Source organism: Mirounga leonina, unplaced genomic scaffold (genome assembly GCF_011800145.1).
Source record: "Mirounga leonina isolate KUSES-001 unplaced genomic scaffold, KU_Mleo_1.0 Mir_129, whole genome shotgun sequence".
Taxonomy (NCBI): Eukaryota; Metazoa; Chordata; class Mammalia; order Carnivora; family Phocidae; genus Mirounga; species Mirounga leonina.
The window spans coordinates 73,058,788-73,072,639 of NW_023270323.1; positions in this window are offsets into that span (position 1 = coordinate 73,058,788).

Here is a 13,852-nt window from a genome sequence, read left to right on the forward strand (position 1 = left end):
GTGGCTTTTGTCTTTCAATCTAGGATCATTCTCACCAAGGAAAGTCAGTCTCTATGTCATGAGGACACTTAAACAGCACCATGCCTTCTGAGGCCTCCTGCCAACAGCCACATGAATGGGCCATCTTGGATAAGGGTCCTGCAGCCCCAGTCAAGCCTCAGATAACTGGAGATCTGGACAACATCTTGACTGCAACCACATGAGAGACCCTGAATCAGAAATATTCAGGTAACTTTCTCTTGGATTTCTGATGCCCAAAAACCATGAAGTAATGATGTTTATCATTAAAGCCACTGAAGTTGGGGTAATTACAGAGCATTAGATAATTGATTGAAGCACTAATAAAACCATTTACATAGCGCCTTTGCACACTAGATACATGTTAAAGCATGCTCCCTTTTAAAAAGGGATATAATCATTATTATTACCCATTGTTGGCAAATCAGAAAATAGGCCAGAGAGGATCACTGAGTGAACTAGTGCCACATGGCTCATAAATGGTAGAGTCTAAAAAAAATTTATTTATTTCCCCACCACACCATGTTCAGAGGTTCAGTTTCAAAGTTCAGTTCAAACAGCTAATGCACAGAGAAACAGGGCAACCTGTCCAAACCTCCAGTGCCAATTCCTGTGTTCTTCCAGGTATCCTGCAGGAATGAGACAACAGGACTCTTGGACCCAGGTACTCCTTCTCCCAAGTGCCAGGAGTCCAACCTGGGGACAGACCAAATCCAGTGATTGGTCAATGTGAGGGAAGAGAGAGGATGTACAAAGGCACAGCTTCTTTGTCTGAGTTGAAGACATTCTGAAGGTCCAAACCAGTTCCAGAACTCTCCCCAGGCTGAGCTAATGCTTTTGTTGTGATGTCATAGCACCTCAACTTCTTGTTCTTCTGATGCCCCTGCTTTCACTTCCTCAAGGTTGATGTTTATGAGACCACTCTTCAACAAGCTTCCTGCATACAAATTCCTATTTTAGACTCTATATCCCAGGTAACATTCACAGTCTGTTTTACTTCTCAACTCACTTCAGTATTTTTAAAATGGCTGAGCTGGCCTAGGTGTTTAATTATTCTCACAGTGTCATCCCTGAATCAGCAGCACTAGCATCATCAGGAAAATTGAGAGAAATACGTGTTCTCTGTCTCCACACCAGTTCTACTGAACCAGAATTTTGAGAGGTGGAAACCCAGAATGTGAACATGCCCTTCAGGGGAGTCCACTGTGTAAATACTGCATACATATATGACTATAAGAGCTGAGTACTTACTATGATTTAAGCATGTAATGATAGTATATAACACATATGTTTCATTTGATTTCTTATAAGGAGGGTAAGTTTTACAGAGAGGGAAATGAATCACAAAGCTTATCCCGGTCAGATCTACTGATTCAACATAAACAATTTTTGTGTTGAATCACTATTCTCCAGTGACTTTGTTTTTCTTCAAAACTAAAAACTTTAAGAATCTACTGATGTAATAAATGAGAATACTAATACATACTTACAATATATATTACATTGTTTCAAGTATGTGCCTATATATACAATTATACATAATTATAATAAGATCTTATAAGTATAATTATGTATAATTATAATAAGATTTTATAATTATAATTAGACATGTATATAATATTATATTAAACATTATGTTATTAGATATTAATGTTAGCCTAAATTTATAGATTTAAAAAAATAAAGCCACTAGAGAACAGAAAGATTAATTAACTTACCCAAGGTTGCACAGCCATATAAGAAGAGACACTGGGATTCAGACTTGTTTTAGAGTCTCTTGAGTATCACCACTGTGAAATACTGCCTCTCAAAATAACATATTGCTGACATTATCTTAAATAAATGAACATATTTTAGCACCTTACTTTCTATCACTTCGGTGTGGTGGTATATGGTATCATGGCTAACAGGGTCAGCAGATTCAAGAGTGGAATCTGGAGAAGAAAGTACAACAATAACCACAGAGCACCCAGAATTCTGAAGTCTTGTAACACAGTCCTATTGGACTGAAGCCCACATACTAAGTAAGCGTGAAGATGGATACATAGATATCTTTGATCTTTTATTCTTGGCTGACCAAGTCTTTTTAAAATCCTCTTCATAGTTTGCTGCTCTTTCACAGTAAGAAGTAGAAAGTACTGTCGACCAAAACAACCACAATGACAAGAATAACCACTAGGTTTCTCAGATTCCTTTGCTCTGAGGGCACCTGAATGTGACCTCCATTTAGCCAATCAGGCAACTCATGCAAGAGATGGCTGAAGATAGTAGCATGAAGAAAGTGGGCTGTAACTGGGATGATTGCTCTTTTGGCCAAAGTGCCAGAAGGAGCAGTTGTGATTAGAGCTGCTCATATCCTGTGTGGAGTGTGGTCAGCGGCAAAGGCCAGGTGATGATAACAGTGGTGTTTGTGCTTCTGACATGGTGGGCTTCATTCCCAACTGTGTTGTTCCTGGCTTTGTTTTCCTTACTGGGTAACATATAGCACTATTTCTCTGTTCATCCTGGCCATTCTGTGAACTTCCTAGTGTCTTTAATAAATCCTCTTGGCTTAAACTAGCTAGGGTCATGTGTCATTTATCTATTGCTGCATAATAAACCACCCCCAAATTTAGCGACTTGAAACAACAACTGTGTTGCTCTTTTTACAGTTCTGTGGCTCAGTAATTCAGGCTGGGTTCAGATGGGCAGTTCTTCCACTGGATTTTCCTGGGGTTACTCTTGTGGCTGCTGCCATCCTATAACTTGACCCTAAGTGGATGATCCAAGGCAGCCTTACACGTGTCTGGCAGTTAGTTGGGGCTCTTGGCTGGAGTGTCCAGGCCAAATCTCAGAAGTCTCATACTACTGTTTTCCCCACTTCTATTGAAAGCTGTTGATAAGATATAAAGTCAAATCTTGAGTCTCATATAGTCTGAGTAAGGAAAATACACTTTTAAAAGAATTATAACACAGTGAGACTAGATATGATAAAAGAAAACTTTTGAGGGTGATGAGAGCATAAAAAGTACAGGATAGGATATGACAAAGACAAAAAACCTGAAATGAATGGTGTGTCTATGTGTGGAAACACTTAGAAGGGGGTAATTAAAAGCACCTGGGCTTTGCTGGAGTCAAAGTGATGATGTAGGAGGCTGCAGGAGGTAGAGCTAGAGAAAAAGCAGAAGCAAGCTCAGGAGGGTCCTTCTGTGTCAGGCAAAGAAGTTGGGCTCTATCTTAGAGGCAGTGGGTGGATGATGAGAAATTTTAATCCGTGGTGAAAGATGGTGACATATCTGCTTTAAGAAGATCACTCTGGAAACCATGAGAAAGGTAGATCTGAAAGCAGCAAGACCTTGCCTACCCTGGGGATAGCCCAAGGGCATCTTAGAGCCATTGACAATGTATGTCCCTGGCTTCTCTTATATCAAATTTTCAACCTGAAACACTGTCCACTAGAATATCATTTAGCTATTCTCATGCACAGTTTAAGTAACTCACAGTTGGAAATGCTTAGATATTTTAAGGGTGGGTTATTTGATTTGCTTTTTTCTTGTCTACAATAAAATAAAAAATAAATGACTCCTAATCTATGCCTCCAGCACTCCCTCTACACAAACCAATCTCAATTTAGACTATTAGATCAAGCTGGCTTCTACTCAAAAGCTAATTTTGGATGGAAAGATGAATCTAAAATTCCTGACAATATAGAGAAACATTTCTTGGTCGGCCTAGAAGCACTAGGTGGCTCAGTCGGTTGAGTGTCTGACACTTGGCTTCAGCTCAGATCATGATCTCAGGGTGGTGAGATCAAGCCCTGTGTCAGGCTCTGCCCTCAGCAGTGAGTCTGCTAGAGATTCTCTTCCTCTCCCTCTGTCCCTCCTCTGTTCGCTCACTCTCTCTCTTTCTCTCTCAAATAATTAATACATAAATCTTTTTAAAAAATTTTCTGGGTAGGTCTAAATTTGTCATCCATAGTCCCATGTATTCTACCATTCTTACTGCCCTATTCCTTTACTTTACAGTATTTATCATTATCAGTAATTACAAGTTTATCAGAATATCTCTTTGTGATTTGTTGTCACCACTAAACTGGCAGCCACATGAGCACCAACCACGTCTCTCTTATTTATTTTGCTCACACTGTTCAGCACAGTGTCTGTCACACAAAAATCACCCTAAACATGGTAAGAAGGGAAAATGATCTCATTTTATACAAGCTCTGTTTTCCAAAGAAAGCTTCATGACTGCCATTCAAATCTGTCTTATGAAAGCTAAGCTGATGAAGTACCATATGTGGTGGAAAGAGCAAGATCTTTGGAGTCCAGCAGACTTAGGATCAAACCTTGCATTTGCGCAGATGGGTGTATAACTTCAGAGAATGTGTATGAATGTCCTGTAGCTGCCATAACAAAGTACCAGAAACTGAGTGACTTAAAACAACAGAGATGTATTCTTCACAGTTCTAGAGATCAGAAGTCTGAAACCAAGGAGTCAGCAGGGCCACACTCCTTCCAAAAGTTCTAGAAGGTAACACTCTCTTGACTCTTTCAGATTTTGGTTACTCCTGGTATTCCTTGGTTTGTAGCAGCATAAATTCAAACTCTGCCTCTGTCATGGAAATCATGTGTTTCTGTGTGCATTAGCCTGTATTTTCCAGACAAACAGAACCAGCAGGTTATACATATAAAAATTAGCTCATGTGCTTATAGAAACTAAGAAGTTTCGAGATCTGTACCTGGCAAGCCAGAGACCCAGGAAAACCCGCAGTTTTGTTCCAGTCCAAATCAGAGCCCTGAGAACCAGGAGAACTGATAGTGTAAGTTCCAATCTGAGTCTAAATCCAAAGGCAAAATAAGATCAATGTCTCCACCTTGAAGACAAACAGAAACAGAATTGTTTCTTACTCGCCTCTCATTCTATTCAAACCTTCAGTGGATTTGATGCGTCCTACACACATTGGGAAGGGTAATCTGTTTTACTTAGTCTATAGATTCAATGTTAGTCTAATCAAGAAACACCATTACAGGCATGCCTGAAATAATATTTAATCAAATATCTGGGCATCCCTGTGGTTCAGTCAAGTTGACATATAAAATTAATGATCATCCTGTGTCCTCTCCCTTTCTGTCTCTTATAAGGACATTCTCATCGGACTTAGGGCCCACTCAAATTTAGTATGACTACTTCTCAATCCTTATATTAATTAGGACTGCAAAGACCCTATTTCTATATAAGATCACATTCACATGTACTAGAAGTTAGGACTTGGACACATCTTTTTTTAGAACACAATTGGATTCATTACTATATTAGTTTACTAGGACTTCCGTAACAAAATACCATAGACTGGAAAACTTTAACAACAGAAATTTATTTTCTCATAGTTGTGAAGGCTGGGAGTCACTAAAGGAAGTGGTCTCACTTGCTAGAGCTTTGGAGGAGATAGCGCCACCTTTGGGGTCTTTCTTCCGTTTTTTTGAAGGATACCACATTTTTGCAGCTAGATCACTCTATTGACTTATCCCATACAATCATGGAAATCTGACAACCTTCCTACATGTTGCTTCTTTTCTGTCCCCAGCATTCCAAGCTGGCAGAGTTTCTGTTCCTATAACTCCAACTCTATTTCTGGCTTCTGCTGAGATGCCTGGTTAGATCCATGAGTCACACCATAATCTCTTCAGCAAATTATTTTTTTTCCAGCCATACTCTTGGTGTGCTCTTCAGAACACATTACCTCATGTTTTTATGATATGGATAGACAGAGAAATTTCCAAATCTTCAAGTTCTGGTTCATTTTTACTTAACACCTCTTTCAACTATCTCTCTTCTCTCATATTTTCCTAAACACACTAAGAAGAAACCAGGCTAGGCCTTCAATATTTTGCTTAGAAATAAACTTACAAGTAGGTCACTCACAAAATCTCTACTTTCCTCAAAACATAGAACACAATTTGGCCAACTTATTTGCTGCTTTGAAACAAGGATCAATTTTTCTCCAGTTTCCAATAATATGATCCTTATTTCTGTCTGAGAATTCACCAGAATCATCTGTAATGTCCATATTCCTAGCACCAATCTCTTCTAGATTTTTTCAAGCATGTACCTCAAAACATTTCTAGTGTCTACCCATCACCTGGTTCCAAGGCCATTTCCACATTTTTTTATAGTAACACCCCACTTCTCAGTACTGAAATCTGTATTAGTTTTCTAGGGCTGCCATAAAGGAATAATGCAAACAGGGTGGCTTAACAAAAAGGAGTTGGTTTTTCACCACTCTAGAGGCTTGGAGTCCAAGATCATGATGCCAGCAGATTTGGTTTCCTCTGAGGCCTCTCTCTTTGACTCGTAGATGACCACCTTGTTGCTGCCTCTTCCTATGGTTGTCTCTCTGTGCACACACAGCCCTAGTGTGTCTTTCTTTGGGTGTCCAAATGTCATCTTCTCATAAGGACACTAATCAGATTGGATCAATGCCTACTTATATGACTTTGTTTAATCATAATTACCTCTTTATTTATTTATTTTTTATTATGTTCAGTTAGCCACCGTATAGTAGTACATCATTAGATTTTGATGTAGTGTTCAATGACTCAATAGTTGCAGATAATACCCGGGGCTCATCACAACACATGCCCTTTAAAGTCTCCATCTCCACGGGCACCTGGGTGGCTCAGTCATTAAGCGTCTGCCTTTGGCTCAGGTACAATCCCAGGGTCCTGGGATTGAGCCCCGCATTGGGCTCCCCGCTCAGCGGGAAGCCTGCTTCTCCCTCTCCCACTCCCCCTGCTTGTGTTCCTTCTCTCGCTGTCTCTCTCTGTCAAAAAATAAATAAAATCTTTAAAAAAAAATAAAGTCTCCATCTCCAAATATATTCTGAGGTACTAGAGGTTAGAGCTTCAACATATGAATTTTGGAGGGGACACCATTCATTCCATAACACTTACACAATGTATATACATGCTCAGAGGTAAATTTAAATATGTAGAAGAGCTCCTCCTATCATTGGCTGGCCTACGTTATTGAGTAGCATTTAGAATGATCCTCTCAAATCATGATCACCATCTCAGTCATTCTATGTGAGAAATCTCAATACTTGCGTCCAAACCATAGGTCTTTTGAGTTAGACTTGAACTTTGCCTTGTTTGTTATGGTCTTTGGGGAGAATAACCAGTAGTGTCGTGGATTCATAAAACCAAACTTGCATACCTGATATGTAAAAGAGAGCTTCCTCTTCTCCTGCAAAAAATGTGGTAACACTCAACAAGCCCAAATTCATTCTTCCTCTCTCTTTCATGTATCTGTTTAGTGGATGCCAGCAATAAATCAGGCCTTATTTTAGGGTCTGGGTGATATATCTGGCTCCTAGCTGGTTGAATGAGACAATTAGTTACCTGCCCCAAGGTAGCTTACATTATAGAGAACAAGAAAAATAAGTAATGATATATGAAAAGATAAATTGAGTGTGTGATAACAGTTTTGAATGCTGATGATGATGGTATAGAGAATATATTGGTTGGGAGTGGAGACAAAAGAAGGTACTTCAGGCTGTGTGGTGAGAAAACCTGTCCACAGAGGGATTTAAATTGATACCTGAATAATGAAAAGTAATAATGAAAGTAATAATCTCAAGTGAATAATGGAAAGTAATAATCTCAAGGTAAAAGTGAAGGAAAACATTTTATACAAAAAGAATAAGTTCATCGACCCCAAGATAGGAAAGGAGTGCCATTCTCTAGTTAAAAAAAAATGATAGTAATAAAAAAAAGATGTGTAGTATGGTTGCAGTATGCTGATTGAGGGAAAGAGTCACAGTCTAGAATGACCTATTTTTAAAACATAATGATATATCCCCAATGAAGAAGAAATTGTTGAAGGATTTTAATCCAAGGAATAAAAAATCTAAAATATACTTTTCAAAGTATACTGTCAATTGTGTGAAAAACTATAACTTCTAGCTCAGGCCAAGGAGTAAACTCACCACAGCTAGTCTCTCCCTAAAACTTTATATAAAATAAAACAAGCAACTATTTGAAATCTCTGAAAAGTAAATAAAGCAGACAGAGTGTAGAAAAGAGTCAAAACTTAGAGAGAGACCTTACGGGGGTGAATTTACTTATTTTTTCTTACTCTTGTGGCTTTGCTCTGATGGCAGTCCTAAGCCACAGTAATGCATGTCCATGTCATTGAAATCCCAACAGGAGTAAGAAGGGTTCAGAAAAAGTTTTGAGTAAATACTGACCAAAAACTTCCCCAATATCATGAAACATATAAATTTGCAGGTTCAAGGCACTCAGTCAACTTTAAACATATAAACTAAAGAAAAACAATGCCTAGACATTATAATCAAACCAGCCTTTTGACAATAAAAGACAAACAAAAAAACAGTTCTTTAAGGAACTAGAGAAATATAACACATTACATCATGTAGAGGAATAAGGGTTCAAAACCCATGGATTTCTCATCAGAAACTATGGAAGACAAAAGAGAGCAGAACAACATTTTGAAATTCTGGAAGAAAAATAAAATAAAGTGCTGAAAGAAAGAAGGAAAGAAAGGAAAGAAGAAGAAAGAAAGAAATAAAAAGAAAGAAAGAAAGAAAGAAAGAAAGAAAGAAAGAAAGAAAGAAAGAAAGAAAGAAAGAAAGAAAGAAGAAAGAAAGAAAGAAAGAAAGAAAAAAGAAAAAGAAAGAAAGAAAGAAAGAAAGAAGAAAGAAAGAACACTTTAATACATATTATGTACCTTTTACAAAATAAGTGACTCTAAATTAATAACGGATTTGACTGTGAAAACCTAAAACTATAAAATTTTGTGATCTTGGGCTAAGTGAAGATATTTTAACTATGACATGAAAATCATGATCTAGAGAAAAAAGAAGGTAAATTAAACTTAATCAAATTTTAAAAACTTATTCCCTGTGAAAGACCCTGCTAAGAGAATAAAAGACTAGAGATAGTCTGGGAAAAAAATATTTGCAAAACTCATACTGACAAAGAATATATAACAAATTTTCACCAAAAAATATATGCAAATGTCAAATAAGCACACGAAAAATGTTCAACATTGCATATTATATGTAATATTATAATATATAATACTATATATACAAAAATACTATCTCTATATCTACAGATATAGAAATGTAAAATGAAAAGATGTGCAATTATATATAGACTATACATATATAGACTCCAAGTGCTCAAGTGTTGGCAGAAATACAGAGCAACTGGAGCTTTTTCATACATTTCTCATGAGCATGAAAAATTGTTAAAGCCACTTTGGAAAACAGTTTCTTGTAAAGTCAAATGTATACATACCATGTGACTCCTAATGAAGGAAATTAATGAAAAGAAATACAAAGTTATGTTTACAAAAAAAACCCATGTGGCTTCATACTCATCCTTAACTGGAAACAACCCAAATGACCTGTAATTCATGAATGGATAAGCAAATTGTAAGCTATCTCTACAGTGGAATACAACTCAGCAAGAAAAACCAACAAACTACTGATACACATAACATGGATGAATCTCAAATGCATTTTCCTGAGTGAAAAAAGCCAGACTTAAAAGGTTATAGAACATATGATACCATTTCCATGATATCCTAGAAAAGATAAAACTGCAGGAATGGAAAGCAGATCGGTCGTGTCCAGGGACTGTGAGTTGAAAGGATGGGTTTACCGGAAAGGAACAGTGAGAGGGAGTAATGAAACTGTTTCGTGTGCATTTGTCAAAACTTACAGAACCATAAAAGAGTAATTTTGCTGATGCAAATTCATTTGAAGAGTGAAAGATTAGACTATAGGGAGTGAAAATTAATCATGGTGCTAATTAAAAAGGAATTGTGGTAGTCAAGGCAAGAAATGGGCCACGAGCTGGGATTGTGGAGATGGAGAGCAGTGAACAGGGTGTGTTGTCAAAGTTTAACTGACAGGCTTTGCAATGATTGCAAGTGTTGGATTGAGGGAGAATAATCATGCAACAATTAACTCCCAGTTTTGGGCTGGATCAGTGAGTGAATTAGGGACATTTATTGAGACTAAAAGAGGGAAGTTTTGGAAGATAGGTTGATGAAGGAGTTTAAGAGTTACATTTTGGAGGCATTACTTATTAAATGTCTGCTTGACAAATATGTGGATTTCACCACCCCAAATGAACCCATTCACAAAGATTTTCCCAGTTTCTTAATATACTGCATACATATAAATCTTTAATCAATCCTTTATCTGAATTTCCTTTTTCACTTTCCTCACAAATTGTATAGAGCATGTTCTACATATTATATTGTTGACTTTCTGTCCATCCCTGATCCCTTTCTGAAAACCACCCTAAACTGTAAGCACAACGGTAGGTTTCAATATTACAAAAACTTCTTTCTTAGAATTCTATGTGAACCTTATCCAGTCCATGAATTCACAGGCATTTCTGAGAGTCTTCTATTTGCCTAGAACCATGTTCCTCTGTAACGGCTAAGACAGAACACTTGTTCCAAAGGAGCTCCTAGTGGTAGGAAAGACAGTACACACAAACACACACACACACACTATCCCCCCAAACACACACTATTAAGGATTAAAGGACAGTCCAGTTAAACAGGAGGTTCTGAGATTTAAGATTTAAGGTTCTGAGATTTAAATATGCTTTGCTTAGTTTATGAGAAGCACAAGCTTCATGTGGGAGTTATGCCATGACCTGAGCCTGCAAAAATAAGAATGTCCTGTCCACACTGAATCTAGGAGTATGCCAGAATCTTCTTTCCATTGCCAAAATTTGTTTATTTATGCTGAAGAGAAAACAATTGAACCAATGTGTGTACAATACTTCGTGAACTGTAATGTGCCTTATAATTGTCAGTTCTACCATTATTGTTATTAATGTGTGCATTATTATCCCCTCAATCCATGCACCCTGGCTCTTAAACCTGGGTTTTAAAACCAATGTGTGTAACAGAATAGTGTTTGCTGAGACTGAAATAAAAAGCCACAACAATGTAAATCTGACACATTTTTAGTATTATGCTGCGTCTAATTGTTATTGTCCACATGGTAATTCAGAAGCAGGACAAGGGGATGGGAAAAGAGACCTGGCCTGGGACTAGGCAGGTTTGTGTTCTGGATTTATCCTTTCCATTAATTATCTCTGTGACCCCAGGTAGGGCTCTTTCTCTCTGGGGTCCTCAGATTTACCACCCGTAGAGTGAATGGGCCAGAGAACATACTCTCCCCGGTTCCTTTTGCATATAACCCTGTATGGATTGTATGAGCAGCACTGATGAAAGCATGTCAGCTAGAACTTGCCAGCTACATTTTAGGAGGGCATGGCTGAGCTAGAGGAGAAAGTCAGCAGGGGCAGTCCTCATGGACTTGTGTGATGTCTGCTGTGAGAGGCACCCAGAACAGCTGGCCCCAGCCAGGAGGCTGCCCAGTGCTGGAGGGATGCTGTGTTAACATCTGGCCCTGGGTGATGTTAAGTTACTGAGGAAGAAAATGTTACATGGATTGGCTGGACTCAAGCTGTTACATTTGATGGTTATGTATCCCAAGGCCTCCCAGTGAACAAGAGAGTTTCCACAGAGAAGTAAATTCCATCAATAATAGTAACAGTAATGAAAATAGTATCACAGTTATTGTAATAATAGCTGGGTTTATGGTGTGTTTTTCCAGTTGAGTAGTCAGACACGATTACAAGCAGTTTGTGTATAAACTCGTATAATTTTCACAATACTGTAAAATAGATACCATAATTACCTGACCTTTACAGATAAGGAAACTGACACGGAAAAGTTAAATATCTCATCGTCACATGTTAGTAGGTGGCGGGACTAGAATTCAAATCCAAACACCTTTCCATAGGGATAGGTGTTACCAAACATAGAACACATCCACCAGTAAAATCAGAGGACTGTTTACGGTTTACCCAAATTCAAGCCTTTTTTCTTTTTAAAAGTTTACATTTTATGTGTATAAGATTTTGCAGTCAAACATACTCTCATTCTGATGTGCCACTTGACCAAACTCAACTTCTCTTTTGCGATTGTGCTCAAGGTCAGCCCCGTATGAAGAGTTACAGCCTCCTTCAGTGGAGTGAGCCCATCGTCTATGCCACCACACAGGTTTGAATTCACTTTTCTTGTCCGGTAATTGCATCGACTGTTTATGCCAGACTTATGATACTGGTCTGTGTCTCAGGCTCTGGGATGGTGTGTATACCCAGTGTCTTCAGCTATTTCTGGAATTGAGTGTTTGGTAAATGATGAATGAATGCATGTGTGAATGAGAGAATGAGTAGAAAAATACATTGTCTCGGGCGCCTGGGTGGCTCAGATGGTTAAGCGTCTGCCTTCGGCTCAGGTCATGATCCCAGGGTCCTGGGATCGAGTCCCACATCGGGCTCCCGGCTCAGCAGGGAGCCTGCTTCTCCCTCTGACCCTCTCCCCTCTTATGCTGTTTCTCGCTTGCTCGTTCTCTAAAAAATAACTAAAATCTTAAAAAAAAAAAATACATTGTCTCAACTGATACTCCCAGCAGCCCTGTGAGCTAAGGAGAGCACCATTTCTAGTCTCCACTTCCCAGAAAACAAAATGGGGCTCCGAGAAATAAAACGTGTTCCCCAAGATCCCCCTGTAACTGAACTAACGTGAGTTCATTTCTTGGCAAGTTACAGACAGAGAATACACCAGGTAGAGTTGTTGCACAAAGGAAACTTTATTTGCAGCAAATAAGGAGATCATGGGTAATAGCTTCCAAAACTGTGACTTCCCAGAAGTGGGTTTCTTTTATTTAGGTTTCTTTGTATTTAGACTATATAAGTAGGGAAAATAGACAAAGTCATTGCTCTCATGGAGCTCATGCTTTGGTAGAGGATAGAAAATAAATACATATATTTGCCAGATAAGTTATTATTTTCCTATCTTTGCCCTTCTAAGCTTTTCTGGAGATGCAAGGCCTTGGATGAATATTCAGAAAGGGGAACTTTGTCATCATACGTAGAGGTGGACAGAAGGCTGTGCTGGTATACTTAGAAAACATGCCCATATAGGCATCCTGTGTTATGTTAGTGAAGTTTGTGCTCCTCCTTTGGCAGAGTCTTTAACATTGTCAGGAAGCAGAGGGAACTGTCAGACAAGGGGAAGGGGCTCTGGGCATGCTCCAAGAGTCAGGTATAAACTGGATGGGGACTTGGGCTCCATGTCTAGGGTAAGGAATGCAGGGTCTTGCTTACTTTTGAAACAGTACTGGGAGTTTTTCCATTGCTAATGTCGCTGATATGATTAGACTATGTCCTGGCCTCCTACACACTTAGTTTTTGCATTCCCTTTGTTCTCAATCTTTTTTGCATTTCTTTGTAATTTTGTTACCTCCTAGGAAGTTCTGCAAAAGTATGCTAGAGGAAGTAGAGCCAGAAAGGCATAGAAGATGGAAAATAGTGGGGAGGGGGAACTAAGGTGACTTCCCTTATCTTTTTCTGGGGACCCCTAACTCTTTCTACTTATACCCCCAGTAGTCAGAAATACAAGCTAGGCTAGAAGCCCAAATCTTTTGACTCCCAGCCCAGTGCCCTGTCTTGCCTGACGCCCTGTTCAGCCTTGTCTAGCTGGCCCTAAACCACTGGGGACTACCAGAAGACATAAGACCTAGGGGTATCCAGAGGGTGGGAACGAGGACCACAACTCCCACCCCGAGGGGTGTTCCTTTGCCTTGCAGTCCTAGCATACCAAAGGGCGAGGCATAGAAAGTGACTGTAATACCAGTTTTGGGCTTCTACCATTCATTCACTCACTCAGTCACTTACTCATTCATTCAATAAGATTTATTTATATATTATTATTATTTTTTGGAGTGTCAACTGAC